This window comes from Monodelphis domestica, chromosome 1 (genome assembly GCF_027887165.1).
Source record: "Monodelphis domestica isolate mMonDom1 chromosome 1, mMonDom1.pri, whole genome shotgun sequence".
In the NCBI taxonomy this organism is placed as follows: Eukaryota; Metazoa; Chordata; class Mammalia; order Didelphimorphia; family Didelphidae; genus Monodelphis; species Monodelphis domestica.
The window spans coordinates 728,145,243-728,164,636 of NC_077227.1; positions in this window are offsets into that span (position 1 = coordinate 728,145,243).

Consider the following 19,394-nt stretch of genomic DNA (forward strand, 5'->3'; position numbering starts at 1 on the left):
GCTCTGTGCCCTAAGCACATGCTTTCTTATTTTGTATTTTCTTTAATTCTTAATTCTACTAATCTTTAATAAACCTCTAAAATATAATACTTTTAGTAGAGAAACTAATTTAATTTTTTACAATGTCATGCAACATCTCTAGGTCTACCCTCTCTCCAAGGTGGAAAGGATTTCTCTCTCCTTAGATTTAATGATATTTCCTACTGATCTTAGGCATTTGTCACATTCTAAATGCAAATAAATTTTTATGTGAATTTGAACCCTAAGCCTACTAGATGGCAACCATATCCAGGGGAGGGATATTGTTCTTATTTTCTTTCTGTGTGCCCCAGGAACCTAGCAAAGGTCAAATCTGTGTAAGAGATGTTTAATGTTGCTATATCAGAAGGATCTAAGATTTACTATTTCATCCTTATTAGTAACTCTTTCTCACCACCTCAGACTATAATCCAAATATAATTTAGTTCATAAATCCTCAGGATTTCCCTGACCAGATAGCCCTCATGTGATTTGACCAGACTCACTCATGGAATATTCAAGCTGTGAGATTTGAATTTAAGAACATTGAACTCCATCCATGTACTACGTCCAATTCACTCTACTGCTACTAGAGGTTTAATAACTGTTTGTTATTCAAAAACAAATATACTAAAAACATGTCTTGAAATATAAATTCTGGCAAGGTTTTTTCCCCCTTAAAAATGAACTCCTTTGGCATTATGCCAGATCAACAGTACAGTAGTTGTGAAGAAAATTGTTGTTCAGCCAAGCAAGAAATTACAGTAGATGAGAATTGTTTTCTTTTCCTTATTTTAGGCCCATGTCTCTTAAAATATTTAAAGTTTTCTTTGAGCCATTGTCAAATCAAATTAATTTCATTATCACTCATAACAAAAAGCCAGAAATTCATGACCTAACAAGAGAAAAGGTTAGAAATAAATTAATGGTAGTCACAAAGGACTCTTAATGAGCTGCTTTTCCCTCATAGAATCATTACAGTTAATATTCAAATTTCATTTTATCTGAATCAATAAATAAATGCTATTGTTTATTCTAAATTGCTAGGACCTGCAGCTGGTCAGCAAGGTCAAGGAATCAGAATTTTTTCCTCTCAGTTATTAATTCTTGATGAAATCATCATGTTGTAGAGCAAAATTACTCATCTGGGAAGCAAGTTAAGGATTAAAATATTGAATTATTCTCATTCTCATGTATGTGCATGTGTGTGTGAACAATAGCATGTATGTGTAGGATTATACCATTTTTATAAGCTTATGCATGTTGTTGGTGAGGGAAACAGGGAAGTAGAGAATTTGTTCCAACCTCATAAAACATACATTCCTAATTTTTCATATATCCTGCCTTTGATGTACATTCTAGGTTTGTCCCATCTATCAATTAAACATAATTCATTCAATGCTTATTAAGTATCAGACATTCTGCTAAGTGCTGGCAGTTTTATGCAAAATTAAGATAGTCCTTGACTTCAAGGAGTTTACATTCTGCTTCACATTACATGTACATCAATTGTACCTTCACATAGGTAGTCTCTCACATCTGGGATGCCCTTCCTCCTCTCCTTTGCCTCTAAGCATCTAAAACTTCCTTTGAAGCATCATTAAAGTACCAGGGCTTATGTGGCTGATTTCCTGCTGCTATTCTTTCTTTCTGCCATTACTTCGAATTGCTATGTATACTTTTGAAAAAAAAATATATATATATACTTTTTATATTCACTTATTTGTGTCATGTTATTGTGGTACAGAGGAAAGATTTCTGCTTCTGAAATCAGAGAAATTTTATTAGAATGCTATCTGACATTGTTTATCCAAGTGTTTGAGAAAACTCAGCCTTCTTGGTCCTCAGTTTCCTTGTCTGTACATAGTAGTGTGAGATTGCATGTAAAATGAAGGAAATAGATAAAAAAATCCAACAGCCACAAAAAACCCCCAACAGATCAGCCAGCACTATTGGAAATGACAGATTCTTCACCATATAAAGAGAAAACTACTTAAGGTTTTGTTCTAGTCTAGTAACTGCATGTAAAAAACCTGAATGCCTTACTGAATCAGCTAAAGTTGAATCCTCTGAACTCTCAGCTAGAAGAGAGATGCTAGATCTCATTCTTTCATTTAAGGGGGAAGACGTAGCAATTCAGATGAGAATGCTAGCCACAGTTGTGAAACTAAAGAGAGAAAATCTTCAACCACTGTCAACAGTTGAAGTTACCTAGGAATGCCTTTTATAGCTATCACTTCAGGAAAGTAACTCTTGTTGAGAAGGGGCCAGCTCTATGCAACTGTCAATCAGCTTCCAACCAACACACAAACTTCAGAGATTTTCAGGCTAGCTAGCTGAAGCAGCAAGGTCCCTTTGGGGAGAGATAGGAGTCAGTATATGCCATACAAGGCAACCACCATCTTGTGTATCCTCTCTCCTCAAATTCCAGTGAAGATTCCCATAGAACCCAGAAATCAAAAGACATGGAAGTAGAAGTGTTCCTAGTATGGTGTCAACAATCATCATCCTAGGAAGCAACCCCTATGGATATATGACCTGGTAATTACTTCTGCCATGGGGCCAAAGACATAGGTATTGGAGCCCTACAAAACAAAGTGCTCATTGTCAAGTGTTAAAACATCAGAAGCTGATATGATTTTATCAATCTAAATCACAGTAACAAAGAGGTATTACCACCTGAATTGTGTGTATACTTATAGGATCTGACGATTTAACTTACAGCCAAAATCTTCCATATATGTTGTCTTTTTCTTTAGAATATGAGTTCTTTGAGCATGAGAACTGTCTTTCTTTTCGATTTTTATTTCTTGTATCAGTGTATATTCCAAGTATTAGTTATATGTTTTTTCCCCCATTCGTTCATTCATTAGACAATGATGGGCAATATCAATAAGCCTTTACATCACCATCCATTTGGGACTCTAATGCATGCCTCAAGGTAAACAGATCTATAGACAGAAGCAGGATGACATTTCCAAATAACATTGATAATCTTGTGGAAATAGAAGCATGACTTATTTGGATCTCAATATATGTGTAAAAATATGTTAGAGGTAATTAGAACTTCTTGTCTACTTTTGGAATTTCTTGACTCTCAAAATAAATCCCAAACCATGATGATGTGAAAATATTACCAAGTATTCCACTTGAGCATATCATCATTCTACATATTCTACATATTCTTATTATTGGTCAAAATCCACAATCTATCCAACAATTTCATTATAAATTATTGAAAAATCTAAAATATTTTTAGTATTTTGGCACTTCGGAAGAAATAAGCTGTTGGGTGTGATTTGTGAAAAGCTACAGATCCATTATTCTTCTCTCTTGGCATTCAGATTTCTAGTTCCCTGTGCAGAAATGGTGATTCCAAAGTCTGGACTATTTTGACTGTGAAAAGTGAGAGAATATGTCAAATCATTTGCCACTTACAGCATTTAAAGACTATCAAATTGCTTAAAACTTAGGGCCTATATGACCTGGAGCCAATGACTTGAGCTTCCTGGGGCCTTACGTCTTTCCTTGACTCTCAGTAATTTTGCTTAGGCCCATATTCACAGCATGAAGACCTTCCTCACTTCTTTTTCTTAAATATCCACCTTTCTTGAGGCATAGTTCCTATGCCTCTTGCTACCAGGAACCTGTCTTTATTTCTTTATTTCCCTATGTGTTATACATTTAAATTCCTTTCATATATATATATATATATATATATGTATATATATGAAAGATCAAATATATATATATATATTTGATCTTTTAATATAATGTAAGCTTCTTAAGAAGTGAATGTTTTTTTAACTTGGTCTTTGTATCCTCAAGGCTTAGCAGAAAGTCTTTTATTAAAACCCTTGCCTTCCCTCTTAGAATCAATACTGTCAATTGGTTCCAAGGCAGAAGAATAGTAAGGGCTAGGCAATGGGGGTTAAGTGACTTTCCCAGGGTCACACTGCTATGAGTGTCTGAAACCAGATTTGAACCAAGGACCTCCCATATCTAGGCCTGGCTCTCAAAACCCTGAGCCACCCAGCTGCACCCAGCATAATGTCTTGAACAAAGTATGCACATAATTAATGATTATTGCATTGAAGTAGATTGGATTTGTTAGGACTAGGTTGAAAAGACTTGAGTTTCCATAGAAAAGGATTCAATTATATAATCTATCATAGTGTGGTGGTACTTTGTGCATGTTCAGGCAACCTAAAAAGGATGACAACCATATAGGATATAGCAAATTCCCACTTCTGGGAGAAGCTCTTTCATGTTCCTCTACCATGTAGGTGTGAACAGTTTCTTTTTCCTTGTAATTAGAATTTTGTAAACCAGAACTTCATTTCCCAGAACCCAGCTTTCATCCTCATGCTGTGTCTTTATGTTTTGAAGATAAGTTTACGTGGCTCCACCCTCTCTCTTATCCTCTCCACCAACAGTGGTCAGGATAAACTGCTCTTTACTCATGATTTTTTACCCTTCCTCTACTTCAAGTGATTATTAATAAATATTATAAAATATAATACTTTGAGTTATTGGATATTAATTTTAATCTTACATGTTTGATCATGAAGATATATAAATATTGTTCTCTTTAGCCCCTTCTGCTTGAGGAAGTCTTTGCCTGCTGACGATGGACACCTTAGTTGGTCAATGCATTTGAAACCTGTTAGTTACTCTCAACATGGTTTAACCTGACTGCCAAGAGAGTTTACCAGGGTTTGGTTGTTCCACATGCTATAGCTTCTTAAAGCCACAGGTGAGAGCTGAGTGGCATGAGGGCAGCAAAGGAGGAAAGCATCCCTGATAGCTCTCATGCCTGAGGTACTAGTCACCCATGAGTATCCCATAGATCCCAAATGGAAGGTAATCTGTCAGGGAAGGCACAAGTTGATAGTGGGTAGTGGGTGGAACCTGGAAAGGCCTTTTGAAAAAGGTAGAAATGTAGCTGAGTCTTTCCAGAAGAAAAGGAAGTCACTAAGTAGAGGTAAATAGGGAAAATATGCCAGGCATGGGAGACAGTCAATGCAATGCAAAAGTTGGGAGATGGAATATCATATTTGAGGAGCTACAAGTAAGCCAGTCGATCTGGGGATGTCTGAAGGGAGCAAAAGTAGACTTTTAAATCATGGGGATACTAGGGAAATACTAGAGATGATTGAATATGGAGGTGACATACTTCAATCTGTGCTTCAGGAAAGTCATTTCAGTAGTTGATTGGAAGATGGATTAGAGTAGGTAGAGACTCAAGATAAGGTAACTAATTAGGAGGAGATTGCAATAGTCCAAATGTGAAATTATAAGGGCATGTAACAAGATGGTGGTTATATGTATAGAGAAGGGCAAATATAGATGGAATTCTGTGAAGGTAGAAATTTCAAGATTGCAACAGTTTACAAATGTGGGATGGCTACAAGTGAATTGTGGTGAAAAAATGAAATTTTGTGTCTAGATGACTAGAAAATGATATAGTGCTCTCAGAGTAGGCGATGTTTTTGAGGTTGTAATGCATGGGAGTAGAAGAAAGGAGAGTAGGAAAGGATACAGTCTACAATGATAGATTTCAGACAAATTTGAAGGGCATTATATAACAAAGTCATTTTGATTTGATCCAAGAAGCAATAGGGAGGCACTGGAACTTCTTTAATTGAGGAGTGACATGGTCTTATCTGAGGTACATGGATACCAATTTTATATCTGTTTGGTGTATGGACTATTAAACAGAGAAGTCACTGCCAGAGCCAATTTTAGTGTCCTTTTCACATTTGAAAGCTTGCTCTCCTCTGATCTAGCCTTCAAGGACCAAAGGTCATTTATTCTCAAACTGGAGTCATTAAAATAGAAAAGGAATGGTCACAGTGATTGTGTCGGTTTGAAAAAAGTGTGAGATGCATTTAAAAAGAAAAAAAAATATGATCAGCTTATAATTTCCAGCACACTTTTTAACTCTGATCATTTTGCTGACTTTGCTTGGGGAATTTCCTTTTCATTTCACTTTTTTTTTAAGTAGGAAAAGGAATTCTCAAATGGTCTTATTTCATTTTCCACTTTGGCTTTATATTTTAGTTTATAAGGCCTTTCCCTGGGTAATATGTGAGACTGGATAAATTCGAGGACTAACAAGAATGGATGAACATATTCACCTTTGTAAAGAGTTCAGAATTTAAAGGAAAAACATCAATTTAACATTAGGTAAGCAGAAACTTGAAAAAATACAACTTTCTTGGAATTCTAAAGATCTAAGACATTTTAAATCAATACTAATTGTAAAGTAGTTTGGTATTGTGTTGAAAATTGCTTAGTGACTAAAGTAAACCTGCTAAAATCAAAATCAGAAAGAGATGATCATCAATATAGATGAGTATCTATGAAAATGGGGGGGGGATTTTCTCTTTGTTAATATCTAGTACCATGTTGGTGAACCTATGTTACATGTACTGGAGGAACCTGCTCCCTTATCCCTCTCCACATATGCCTAAGGACATTTCTCACATGACCCATCCCTCTTCCCAGTAACCCAATTGAAGTGCTTCTTCTCTTCACTGTCTGAGGTAATGTGGGGGGCTCAGATGTAGAAGTTTGGGCACTCAGTCTCTAAAAAGTTTGTCATCACTGGTTTATTATGTTTAGTATGTAACCCTTTTTGAATCACTTGCATTCTACTCTGCCTCTAGAGACTTTGGTTTCCCTTATCTTTGGAGGTTTTCAATAAAGGAGGGAGTATTTATTGGTCAAGTGAGTTTTAAGATAAATCCTTTTAGGAACTTAGTTTAGGAGAAATGACTCCTGAGGTCACTTTTTAACTGATATTCTATAATTCTATGGTGCAGTGGAGAGAACATTGAATTTCAAGCCAAGAAGTTGCTTGCTATTGTGAACTTTAAATTACCCCACCCTACTTAGATCTTACTTTATGGTGAAGGTCAATTTGTAATCACCTGACTGAAGAATGAAGGTACTTAGTTCTTACTTTATAGTGAAGCTAGAATTTTAAGCTAAGTCTATTTTTAGCTCAATACAAAAAGGTGTTAAGTAACTCTAAAGGTTAAATTAATCACAAAATGGTCAAGTAACTAAAAAAAGGTGAACTTAACAAAAAGTGTTAGGTAACTCTAAAGATATAATCTAATCAAAGAAGATGAGAACTAAAGAATGGGCATTTAGAGGAGGGGACTCAAAAATAAAAGGTCTATATATTTGGCTCACTTCCTCTCTCTGATACCTTTGGTGGTGGAGAGTTGGTTGGTGGCAGTGTGCTTGGCCTTTTAGCATCTTGGCATGGCTACAAGCTACTGTCCAGTTTGGGAGTGAGTTTCCCTCCCTTATCCTCTTAGAAGCCTCTAATATCCTTCAGAATCCCAGCAGCAGAGATCTTGAACTCCCCCTGGCACAGGCCAGGTGGGAGAAATCCTATATCCTCTTCCTCTTTTCTCCTTAAATAGTACCCTATATATTAATTAAAATTACCATAAATTTCCAGACTGAATTGGATATTTTATTTGGGATTTTTCCTTGGTGACCAATTAATTTAGATTTTAAGTCACAACCCTAAAATTATCTTAACACTATCTAGAAGGTAATGGGCAAGGTACCTACCTCAACTTCATGTATAAATATCAGCAAAGAATACAATTATCCTAAAAAGGCATCAAATATGTGGAACCAAAAATGCTCTATGACTTAAAATTGAAGGTAGGACTCTAAGAATATACTAATTCATCTTTAGGAAGGGTGAAAGAAAAGGAATCAAAGTCAAATCAGGGTATTCTAATACTCAAAGGAGGGAAAATTGGATACCACATATGCTGGAAACATTCTCAACCAAGGTGTCAAAGACTGAGGTAAAATGATCAGATATAAGGATGACACCACTGAGGTACACAAGCTCTAAGTAAACTCATCAGGTCATATAGTCCATCTCACATATAAGAATAAATCAATTTGGGGCAGTTAGGTGTCTATACTTCTTACGTATGACTTTGGGCAAGTCACTTAAACCTCCCACCCCCATTACCTAGTCCTTACCGCTCTTCTGCTTTAGAACCCTTACTTAGGACTGATTCAAAGTTAGAAGGTAAGGCTTTGAAAAAGTGAATCAACTTTTCATTATCCCTACAAGTGATATGTCAATCTCTGCAGAACTCCAATGATAGAGGGTTCTTTGATTCCAGAAGTAACTCTTTTCACTTTTATAAAGCCATACTTACTAGGAAATTTTTGTCCTAACAAGTAATATTTAACTATGTGAACCATTCCATCATTTTAATTATTTGGTTCTCTGGGATTGAGAATTAAAAAAAAATGCACTTAATCTCATCTCAAAAATGAATTTTAGATAAAGTGGATCATGTTGTCACTTCTATCTCTAGAATTATGATCTTTTAACATTCCTTTTTTTTTAACACCCTTATCCTCCATCTTGGAATCAATACTGTGTATTAGTTCCAAGCCAGAAGAGTGGTATGGCTAGACTTGCCCAGTGTCACACAGCCACAAATTGTCTGAGGTCAGATTTGAACTTAGAACCTCCCATTTTGGGCCTGGCTCTCAATACACTGAGAGTTATAAATGAGTGTTATATTTTATTGAAAGACTCTCCATTCTCCCTTAAACTACTTCTGAAATATTTTGTTTTAAATTCTCTTTTTCAAGAAATTGTACATTTCCCCTACTCTAAATGCTGTACTGTTCATTTTTAGCCAATTCTATGGATAACTATCCAGAGAAGTTCCTTTGTCTGATATACTAGATTCCTGGTAAGCTGATCCCCCAAATAAAATAAAAGGCTTTTTTTGAAAAAAAAAAAAAACAGCTTCTCCCTTGACATTCTTTAATGCAAGTACTCTTAAAACCAGAATAAATAATTGCTAGGCCAGTATCTTGATATATTCCAGTTATATAGCTTGTGAAAGGAGTAAACAAGACTTTTCACTTAAAGCTGTGAAAGCATCAAGAGACACCTTGGACTAATATTCTGGGTATCATTGTTTCTTATCCAAATTAGGTAGAATTGAAGAAAAGTAATAATGAACTGGATGCCAAGAAAACCAAAACAGAAGAAAACAAACAAACAAAAAAAAAAACAACAATCTCACAGTTATTTAGTTCTTTAAAATGTTCAAAGCTTTCCCTTTTATTATAAAAAACCTATTCATTTTGGTAATATGCACATAATTTCCCCCATTTTATATATAAAGAACCTAAAGGATGTGTGTAGGAGTCCACAGAGTAACAAATGACTGGGGTAAAGGAATATAGTCTAGTCAAAATGATCACCCTAGTACAAATACTAATAATATAGAAATAGGTCTTGATCAGTGACACATGAATTGCTTGTTGGCTATGGGGGTGGGAGGAAGGGAGGGAAAGAACATGATTCATGTAACTATGGAAAAATAGTCTAAATCAACTAATTAAATAAATAAACTTAATAATAAAAAAGAAATATGGTCTGTGGAATTGAGAACTATTTGGCTTGGCCCATTCAAGTTTTGGTATATCCATCATATGTGACTAAGGCAAGTTCATTGAAGATTAGAAACCAATATAATTGATTATAAGGGTAAATAAAGTAAGATTTGAATAGTGCCTTGAAAAATGCCTAAAATTGGAGTAATAAGGGAAGAAATGGTATTTCTTTTGTGGGATAAAGTATGAGGTAATATGAAGAGGCTGGTTAAAAATATTTCCTTGATAAAGTGTAAGTATGCAGTGGTCAAATATCATGGGACCTTGGACCACAGATAAAAAAATTCATAGAATATTCAGCTCTATGATTCAAATGAGTTATTTACCATGCAAAGTGGAATGTGGATATTCTGACTTGATTGATGCTACAAATAAGTCATTAAATTCTTGACCACCACCAGTCATCCAGCAGGGTTTTTGACTGTCAACATAAAAACAAAACAAAAGTAATTACATCTCAAATAATCCTTACATTTAATTTAAATACCTAAAACTTGTCATTGATACTATCATCACTTGATTAACCTTGAATCTTTTTTTTTTTCATTTTAAAGCCTTTTTTCTCAATTGGACTTTGAGTATACTTAAGGAATTTCACTCATATCCTCAGTGGTAATGGAGCTTGTTACAAGTACTTTGGATATTCCACATATCATTAAAATTGAAAAGTGAGCCTCAAAGGTTCTGAGCAGTGCACCTTGAAATTCTTTGCATGTAGAAAAAAGAAATCTTTCTTGCTTTGGGAAGTCCAAGCCTCAAGGTTACTGAAAAGTGATTTTTGAGATGATAGAAGTAAAATCACCTGAGAATGATGAGTTATCAAGAAGGGAAGAGGGAAATTAATGTAAGAAGGATAGTATATAAAAAGAAAAAATATAATTGGCTAAAACAGAGTAAGAGAAGTCAGATAAAGGGGGTGGACATTGAATAGAAACATAATAATACTGAAGGTAATTATACAGTAGTTAGTAGAAAAATGGTTCAAAGTGAGAGGGATAGGAATTTGAAAACTAATTAGTCAGAGATGCTCCCTATTAACTTTTCCATTTTATTCCATCTCATTCAATGGGACAGTAGAAACACCTCTAGTCCTCATGCAAAATGTAGTGTGTTTTTTAGCCACATATTCATCAGTACTTCTTGCTTTCCAAATGCCATATTTGAGCTGTGTGCAAAGTTTTAAGAGAAGGAAAAAAGTCTATCTCTCTTTTTTATTTCAGCTTGAACGAAAGATGCTATTTACATTACTCTAAATGAATATGTATATTCTTTATGTGACATAATGGTTATGAAAAAGCTTGCAGGAGAAATGTTTAAAGTACTTTGAAAAGGTAAATACAGTTTTCTGGGACTTTATAATTTCATTTTATCTTTATAAAATTGGAATTTTTAGACCTTTAAGGGATTTTGAAAGCAGAGAATCAAACAGTTAATCAAGAAGAATTTATTAAGTGCTCATTGTATGTAAAAACCTGTCCAAATCACCTCCTAGAAAAAAAAAGCAAAAGTAAAATATAGTTATTTTCTATAAAGACTTTGCTTTTTGCTATGAGAGACAAGAATAGGTAAGTAATGAGGAGCATAGAATATACTTCAAAGGGAATGAAAATTAATATTAGAGTTGAAGAAAAAATATCTAGCAAAATATAAAAATGTTTCCTGCAAAATGGGACACTTACATGTGTTTTAATGGAAGTCAGTGATTCTAAAAGGCTGAGGTTATGAGAGAGGCATTATTCCAGGTTTGTTTGTTTTGAACCTGGGTGACTAGAGTGATAGTGCTGTTCTCAGCTGTAATAGAAAACTTCAGAAATCATTTGAATACAAGGGAGAGGGAAGATAATGAGTTATATTTTGAATATATTGAATTGGAAATTATTTAAGAACACATATTTTAAAGTTTCTAAGAGGTAGTTTTGATTTGTGATTGTAGCTGAGGAAAGAGCATAGGACTGGCTAAATAAATCTGGAAATCATGTGCATGGAGAGGAAACTGAATTCACTGAGCTGATGAAATGACCAATTAAGAATATATTGAGAAAAGAGGTGACTCTACTGGGCAAAGCCAAGGAACTGTCCACATGAAATACACGTGACAAAGAAAGAGTTGCAAATGAGGCAAAGAAGCTGTTAGGCAGAAGAATCAAGACCATGGAGAATAATGAAAACCTAGACAGGAGAGAATGTCCTGGAAGATAAAATATTTAACCGTGGCATATTAAAATGAGGACAAAAAGAAAAAGTCCTAAGAGAAGATTATTAGAATTGGTAAATAAGTCATTTGATATCTTTTATATCAATACTTTAAATGAGGGAAAATTCATTGCCACTGCAGGCAGGCCCTCCCCTTTAGGATATTTCTCATTGTTGGAGAGGTTTCCTAATATTAAATTTAAATATGTCTTGTCAATTTTCACTACTGCTCTTAGATCTTTTCTCTGAAGTCAAAGAGAACAAGTCTAATCCTCTTTCCATCTAAGATTCCTTTAAATAATATATGTTTTCATGTATTCTTAAATCTTTTATTCCCCACAGCTAAATATCCTCAATTTATGAAAGTATGTATTTCCACCTGGATGGGTTAACCTTTCTTACCTTCATTTTACAGATGAAGTACTGAGACTTGGAAAGGTTAAGTAACTTACTCAATAGAATGCAAATGGCAAGTCTGAGAGCCAGGCCTGAAACCCAGTCCCTCTGAACTACATCTCACAGATGCCTGCCCAATATTCCAGCAGTTTCCTCATTATACCAATACTATATTCCCTTTCATTTATCTTCATACAAATCAATTAATTAATCAGAATTTGTATTAAATATTTAATATATATTTGGTACTAGGAGTTAAAACATATGGAAACAAAGGAAACCAGTAACATGTAGCTTAGATTCAATTGTGGGAGTCAACAAGTGACTATATAGGAGTTGAATTTGAGGATGTAAGATGGAAGAGTAAAGAATATTCTGCTCTCCTGATCTCTCTACAAACATGCATAAAAAGAAAATAAATTGCCTCAAAACAAAGGGAGGAAAAAGGAATATATCTTCCTGGGATAAGAAGAGAATGTAGCCTCAGTAACATAGCAGATGTGGGAGACAGTAGAATTTACATCATGCTCAACATGCTGCCAGAGTCAATGAAGCTACAGTATAAATCCATTCTTAACCAATCAATACAAGTATAGAAGACAGAGAGGCTAGTGTGGAGGATTTGGCCAGCCTATGCCACTTGGCATGGGCAGGAAAGTCAGAGAGATAAGGAAACCTAGACTCTCCCATGGCAGCAGAGCTCCTGAAACAGGGAAGTAGTGGTGGAAGTAAATCACTTAGCAGAAATTTGGAAACAGTAGAGTAGGGACAAGCCCAGCTGATGAAACAACAGGGGAACTGATAACATGAAGTACTATATCTAACTGAACAAAACAGACACAAGCTACTCAGAGCAAGCAGCAAGGCTCCTTTTTTGATAGACACACCTTGGGAAATAAAGATTGCTAGGCTTACTCTAAATACCAGAGAATGTTACTCTGCAAACTTGAATCAGTGCATCTGATTCTCTATTGCAGAGGACATAAATTCCAGAATTCCTAGAGAAGAACAACTATAGAAGGTAATGGGTGAAAATAACTGCCTAAATGAGCAAAAGCAATAGAAAAAAACTGACCTTTGAAAGTTAACTTAGTGACAAAGAAAACCAAAATATGAACTTAGACGAGAACAACAATGTTCAAAAGAAAATGTGAACCATTAAAATAAAGTTTGAAAGGATGTCAAACTCCTAAAGAATGCCTAGAAGAAATGGAAAATAAGTCTAAAAGGTGAAATAATATAACTGACAGAAAGATTCAATAGCTGCGGGAAAATCACAGAGGAAATCAACTCCCTACATACTAGACTATGCCAAAATGAAATGGAGACACAGAAAGACAATGAAGAAAATAACATCCTAAGTAATACTGTGGACCAAATGAAAATAAGAAAAATGCTGAATAAAACAAGTCAATGAAAATAAGTATTAGACAAATGGAAAGGGAAACACAAGAACTCAAGGGAGAAAATAACTTCCTAAAAAGTAGAATTGGACAAATAGCAGATAATCAATCCATTAAAAATTAGGAAAAAAGAAAACAAAATGAAGGGAATAAAAAATAGAAGAAAGTCTAAATCATCTTACTGAAAAATCTACTTCCCTGGAAAAGAAATCCAGGAAAAATAACATAAAAATAATTGGAATACCAGAAAGACAGAATTAATTTTTTTTAAAGTGTGGATATTATATTAGAAGAAATCATTATTGAAAACTGCCATGATAAAATCAAACAAGAAGGAAAAATCCAAAATTGAAAGAATTTACCAATCATCTCCTGAAAGAGACGCCAACATAAAATACCACAAGAATATTATAGCCACATTCCAGAACTCCCAGGCCAAAGAAAAATAAAAGTAATACAAGTACCCAGAATGAACCAATTCAAATATCATGGATTCACAGTCAAGATTATATAGATCTGAGAAGCTTCTACATTAAAGAACTGGAAGACATGAAATATTACATTCCAAAGGGTAAATGATCCAAGACTACAACCACGAATTTCATACACAGAAAAACTAAGCATCATCTTCCAGGAGAAAAAAGTTTATGTTCAACAAAATGAGGGAATTTCAGACTTTCCTGACTAAAAAAGCAGAGCCAAAAAGAAAATTCAATGAATAAATATAACTCTCAAGAAAAGCATTAAAAATGTAAAGTAAAAACTTAAGGGTTTCAATAAGTTTGAATTGAATACATTAATTACCTTGGAAAATGATAATGTACTTAAGAATTGTATGATACCTAAGTATTTCAAGTATTTAAAATATACAAGATATTCAAAAGTATGCAAGAAACATAACTTTATCTTTCTTAGAGCAATATAAAGGAATATACATAGAAATAAGAAAGGAAGTTGAATAGAATGGACTGATATCCAAAAATGAAATCAAGGAATGGGAAAGAAAATATATGGTAAGAAAAGAAAAAGAAGACATAGAAAGTGATAAACAGTTATGGTGAACATTTTAGAACCTTTTAGAGACTATGTGCAGTGCCTCACCCCCTCAACCTGTGTAGTCAGTTTTTGTGTAGGAGCCATGTACTGATGAAAATAAGTTATATTTCTTTCTATTGCCATTCAATTCTCTCCAGCGATCTATTAATTCTAAATTTTCTAAGATTTTTTTCACTTGCTTTACTGCTTTTTTGTTTATTTATTTATTCATTTGATTTATCTATATCTGAATAGGGGATGTTGAAACTGCTGATAGCTCAAATTCTAACCTCAGGCTTTGGTGTAAGCTTTTTTCCTCACTCTAGGATTGATAAGATCAGGCACATAGTTTACCATGCTCTGGACTTCTGCCTTGAGCCTTGGCAAGTGTCAGCCAGGCTCCCTCAAGTCAGCACCCTGGGCACTGCCCCTGCCAATTGCCCCAAACAATGATCTATGTCCTCTCCAAAAGTTCAGGCTGGGATTCCTGGCTTTCCTCTGGGCCCTCACAGTTCAAGTTGTACAAATTTCCCTGGACTGGAATTCTTAACCTAATCACAGGTTTGCTTGGAACTTAATGGGGTGTGTGTTGTGTTGGACTATTATTGGCCCAAGCAGGGTCTCAGGGTCTGGATGTTGGCTTGAGATGAAGTTTGGAACCTGGAATAGAATATGTGGAGTAGCAGGGGCTTGCTGTTGTTTTGGTCCTTACTCCTTGTTATAGCCTACTTCTGTCTATGCTCCCCTCTCATCACAGTGCTCCAGATGTTCTCTGCATGAAAGTTGCTTTGCTATGTCTCTTTGCTTGTTCTTTCACTCCTATATTAATTTTCTGGTGTTATTTTTGGTTAGAGAGGATTTTCATGGTGGTTTTGAGATTCCTGGATTCTCGTCTGCCACCTTGGATAGAGAACCTGCAGGCTATTGTTGAACATAACTTGCATCAGAATTAGCTTAAACAGGGAATAACACCCCCACACAGTTGGCAATACAAATCTATCTTAACTTACATGGAAGTAGAAGGGTATGGGGAATATGGGAAGAAGGGGATGGACTTTATTTATTCCATGTGTTTTTTTCCATGGTATAAATGATATACTTTCATCATGTTCTTTTACAATATATTGAATATAGAAATAAGTATTGTATGATAACACATGCACAACATTTATCATATTACCTGCCATTTTGTGGAGGGAGTACTTGAGAGGGAGGGAGAGAACATGGATCACAAAATGCCAGAAAATACTATCAACTTGTAATTTTGAGGTAGGTAGGTGGTTCAATAAATAGAGGCAGGCACAGAGATAGGCCTAATATTTCAGGTTTGTATTAGCTATGTGACTCTGGGCAGGACATTTAATCCCACTGCTTAACTCTTACAACTTCTCTTCCTTAGAACCAATAAATAGTATTGATTCTAAGACAGAATGTAAGAATTAAAAAAAAGAACATAAAAACATATAATCTGGAAAAACTTAATGTTAAAAATAGAGCTGGCAGTCAAGCACCCTTTTGTCTCACTATGTCTAATATTAGTGTTCTAGCCTTTCTTGACTGTGCAGTCAAATAAGGAGGCTATTCTCTTCTATTTGTAGGAAAACATAATATAAAGGGTGTCTCCATGTTAGGTACTCTATGCATGCATGGCTCAAGCTGCATTAAATCATCATCATCATCATCATCATCATCATCAATCCATGCCTAGATGTAGATAGATAATTGAAAACAGCAAAATACCAAGTCACTTTAGAGGAAGGACACTAGATATTTAGATTGTCAGGAAATGTCCATATTGAAGGAAGTGTCTGAAATGTTTTTGGATGTATTAAACTGTTTTTGGAAGGAACTCAGGGATTCTACAAGGCAGAATATTTTCTAGGCATAATGGAGAGCTAATGCAAAGTAATGAAATTGGAAGATAGAATGTCTTATGGGAAGAAAAGAAAGGCCATTTTGGCTAGATCACAGCATTTGGGAGGAAGAGTAATTTCAAATGAAATTAACAAATTGCATAGAGAGAGCGAGGTTATTAAAGGCTTTAAAAGCTACAGTGTTTTCCTCCTATAATCTTAAAGTCAATAAGGAGAATTAGCAATGAACCTTATCAAGTAGGCAAATGGCATTGTGAGATCTGGGCTTAAGAAAATTATTTGGAAACAGTCTGGACCAGTAGTAGTCATACTAAGATAGAAAAGGGGGCCCCTAATCTATAAATGAGTATACATGTGGGACACAGTGTTTAATGTGTTATTGTCTATGTTCTTAGTATTTTTATTTATATAGTTAATTGTTTTCTATTGCATTTTAATCTTGTTCTGGATGTAACTGGAAATATGCAAGCCACATAAAGCCTGGGTACATATGCTTGACAACCCTACTCTAGAGGATGAACTGAAATGGATCAATGTTTGATGCATGGAGACCATTTAGGAGAGTTTCAGTAATTTAGGGAAGATGTTTTGGAGTCTGGAATGTGTAAGCAGAGAGGAATGAAATGTGAGATGTTGTCAAAGTAGAAATAGCAATGTTTGGGAAATGTTTAGATATATGTGGTTAGGGGAAATGAGGATTGCAGGATAATATCAAGTTGAGAACAATAAAATGATTATTCTCATAAATGGGAATGGTTTGAAGTGGGTGATTTTTAGGAGAAAAAATGATTTTTGTTTTGATTATATATAGTTTGAAATATCTTTAGGGAGGATCCAGTTTGAAACATCCAAAAGGCAATAGTGATGCAGGACTAAAGCTTAAGGGAGACATCTTTGGTATATTATAGATTTTGGAGTTAACAGAATGATAGTTAAACCTATAAAAGATGATTAAGTCCAAAGACAAGTTATATACCAATTAATAAAGAAGACATAGGATAGAACTTTGCAGAACACATACATTAAGAAGGATATGATGCAGACAAAGAATCAGTAAATGAGATTGGGATAGTGTTTAGACTGACATTAAGAGAGCCAAAAGAGTAGTTTCATAAAATGCTTGGAGAGGTGGCAATGTCCTCCAAGAACGAGTGGTCAAAAATATAAAATATGACAGTTCAGAAGGACATACCTGTTGTTTCATTTTTTTAATAGAGATAGGTTTTATTCTCACTAACTCAAATTCAGGAACATTAATGTGAACACAAAAAATTAAAATACAGCTTATATTTCTGTCATGTGTATCATATACCAAAAATATACATGTATAAACATTATACATTATCTATAAGTCTCTGTAACTCTCCTCATGAATGTCCATTTGTTGTGGTGTGGTGTGTGATTGTGTGTGTGTGTGTGTGAGTGTGTGTTTGAGAGAAAGGGGAGAGAAGAGAGACAAAGCATAGGGGAGACCAAGAGGGAGAGAAAGGAGGTAGAGTAGAGGGAAAGAGGAGGGAAGAGAAGAAAGGAGGAAGAAAGAAATCTTCTCTTGACACTTTCTTTTCATCCTACTATTATTGCTGGTCTTGGTGAGCAGACTTCCCTTTTTTACTGACTCTCTTTAATGATTAAATTTAATATACAATAACTAAATATTATATTTTATAAAGTTTTATTAATCATAACTAAAGCAAAAGAATTACCTGAATTCAGCTTGGTTACAGGTCAAAAAGAGAGCTTGGGAGGAGCATACATTCACTTAAATACCAATAACATGATCTCATCCATCTGGAGAGGCAGGAGAGATTATAGGGAATTTTGGGAAATACTAAGGACTTCTGGGGAATGAAGTCAAAGATTCAAAATCTCCATTTATACAAACTCCTTGTGATCCTATTGGGAAACCAGTTTCCCCAAAAGGATAATGAAAACATAATCAACTTAAAAATTACAATAATTTTGTGGATAAAAGGAAACAAAAATCTATTACTGCCATCATTACAAAAATGTAGGAGTCTAGAAAAAAACAAATTTCTGTACTGTTGATATTCGGTCTAAAAATGTCACCAAGAATCTAGAGCATTCTGGTGAAAGGGTAAAGCAAGCTGAGGAGTTATAAATGAAAGATGCCCCTCTTGGGATCCATCCAGGAGTACCATGCCCTGGGATCAACTTCCCAGCTTCTTTGATATGAGACTGTAATGTCCCATCCATTTACATTTTTACAAATGTGGGAGATGGGGATTATAATAGTGCTTCACTTCAGCTACTAAAATGGACTCTTTACCTCTTGTTAGAAATAACTCAGAGGCAGGCAAAATGATCAATCAGAATTGTTGAAAAAATTTTTAAAACTATGTCTAAAGACGCCTTAAAATCAGTTTAAGATATTTAGCTCATTAAATTTTCCAAAGGTTGTTAAACAATTGTAACCAGTTTTGATGAAATCTATCCATCAACTATGTGACAATTTACAAAGTCAAAATAGAAAAGAAAAAGTGTTTATGGGCTTTTATAATATTTTGTTCAGTAGTCATAGGGGAAAAGCAACAGAATATAACAGTAGTTAAAACGCAGTAGATTAAACTAAATCAGTGTTAACAGAATAGCATTGAATACATTGAATACATTAATATATGAACTTAAAACCACACAATTAAATCTTAAAGAAAACAATCAGCAAAATGCAATATGATACAGAGACTTCCATAAAAAAGTGGAGTCTAATAAAGCTCAATATTTCACCTCCAGACTCTTTAAAATTCCTTTTTCTATCCATTCAGATTCCTATTGTCAGTACTCTTGGATTTCTCATAGTGAGGGAGAACATGGGTTTTAGGAATATCAAACTGGGCAGGTCTAAATGGCAAAGAGTTGCAGGGAGATGAATTTCTCCCCTGACTCTCAGTCAAGATAATTAAAAGGATCAGTGCATTCATGAATGATAGAAACTCTTGAAATAGGCAAGGTACTGCTCTTTCATGGAGTACACCATGCTTGTACTCAACTT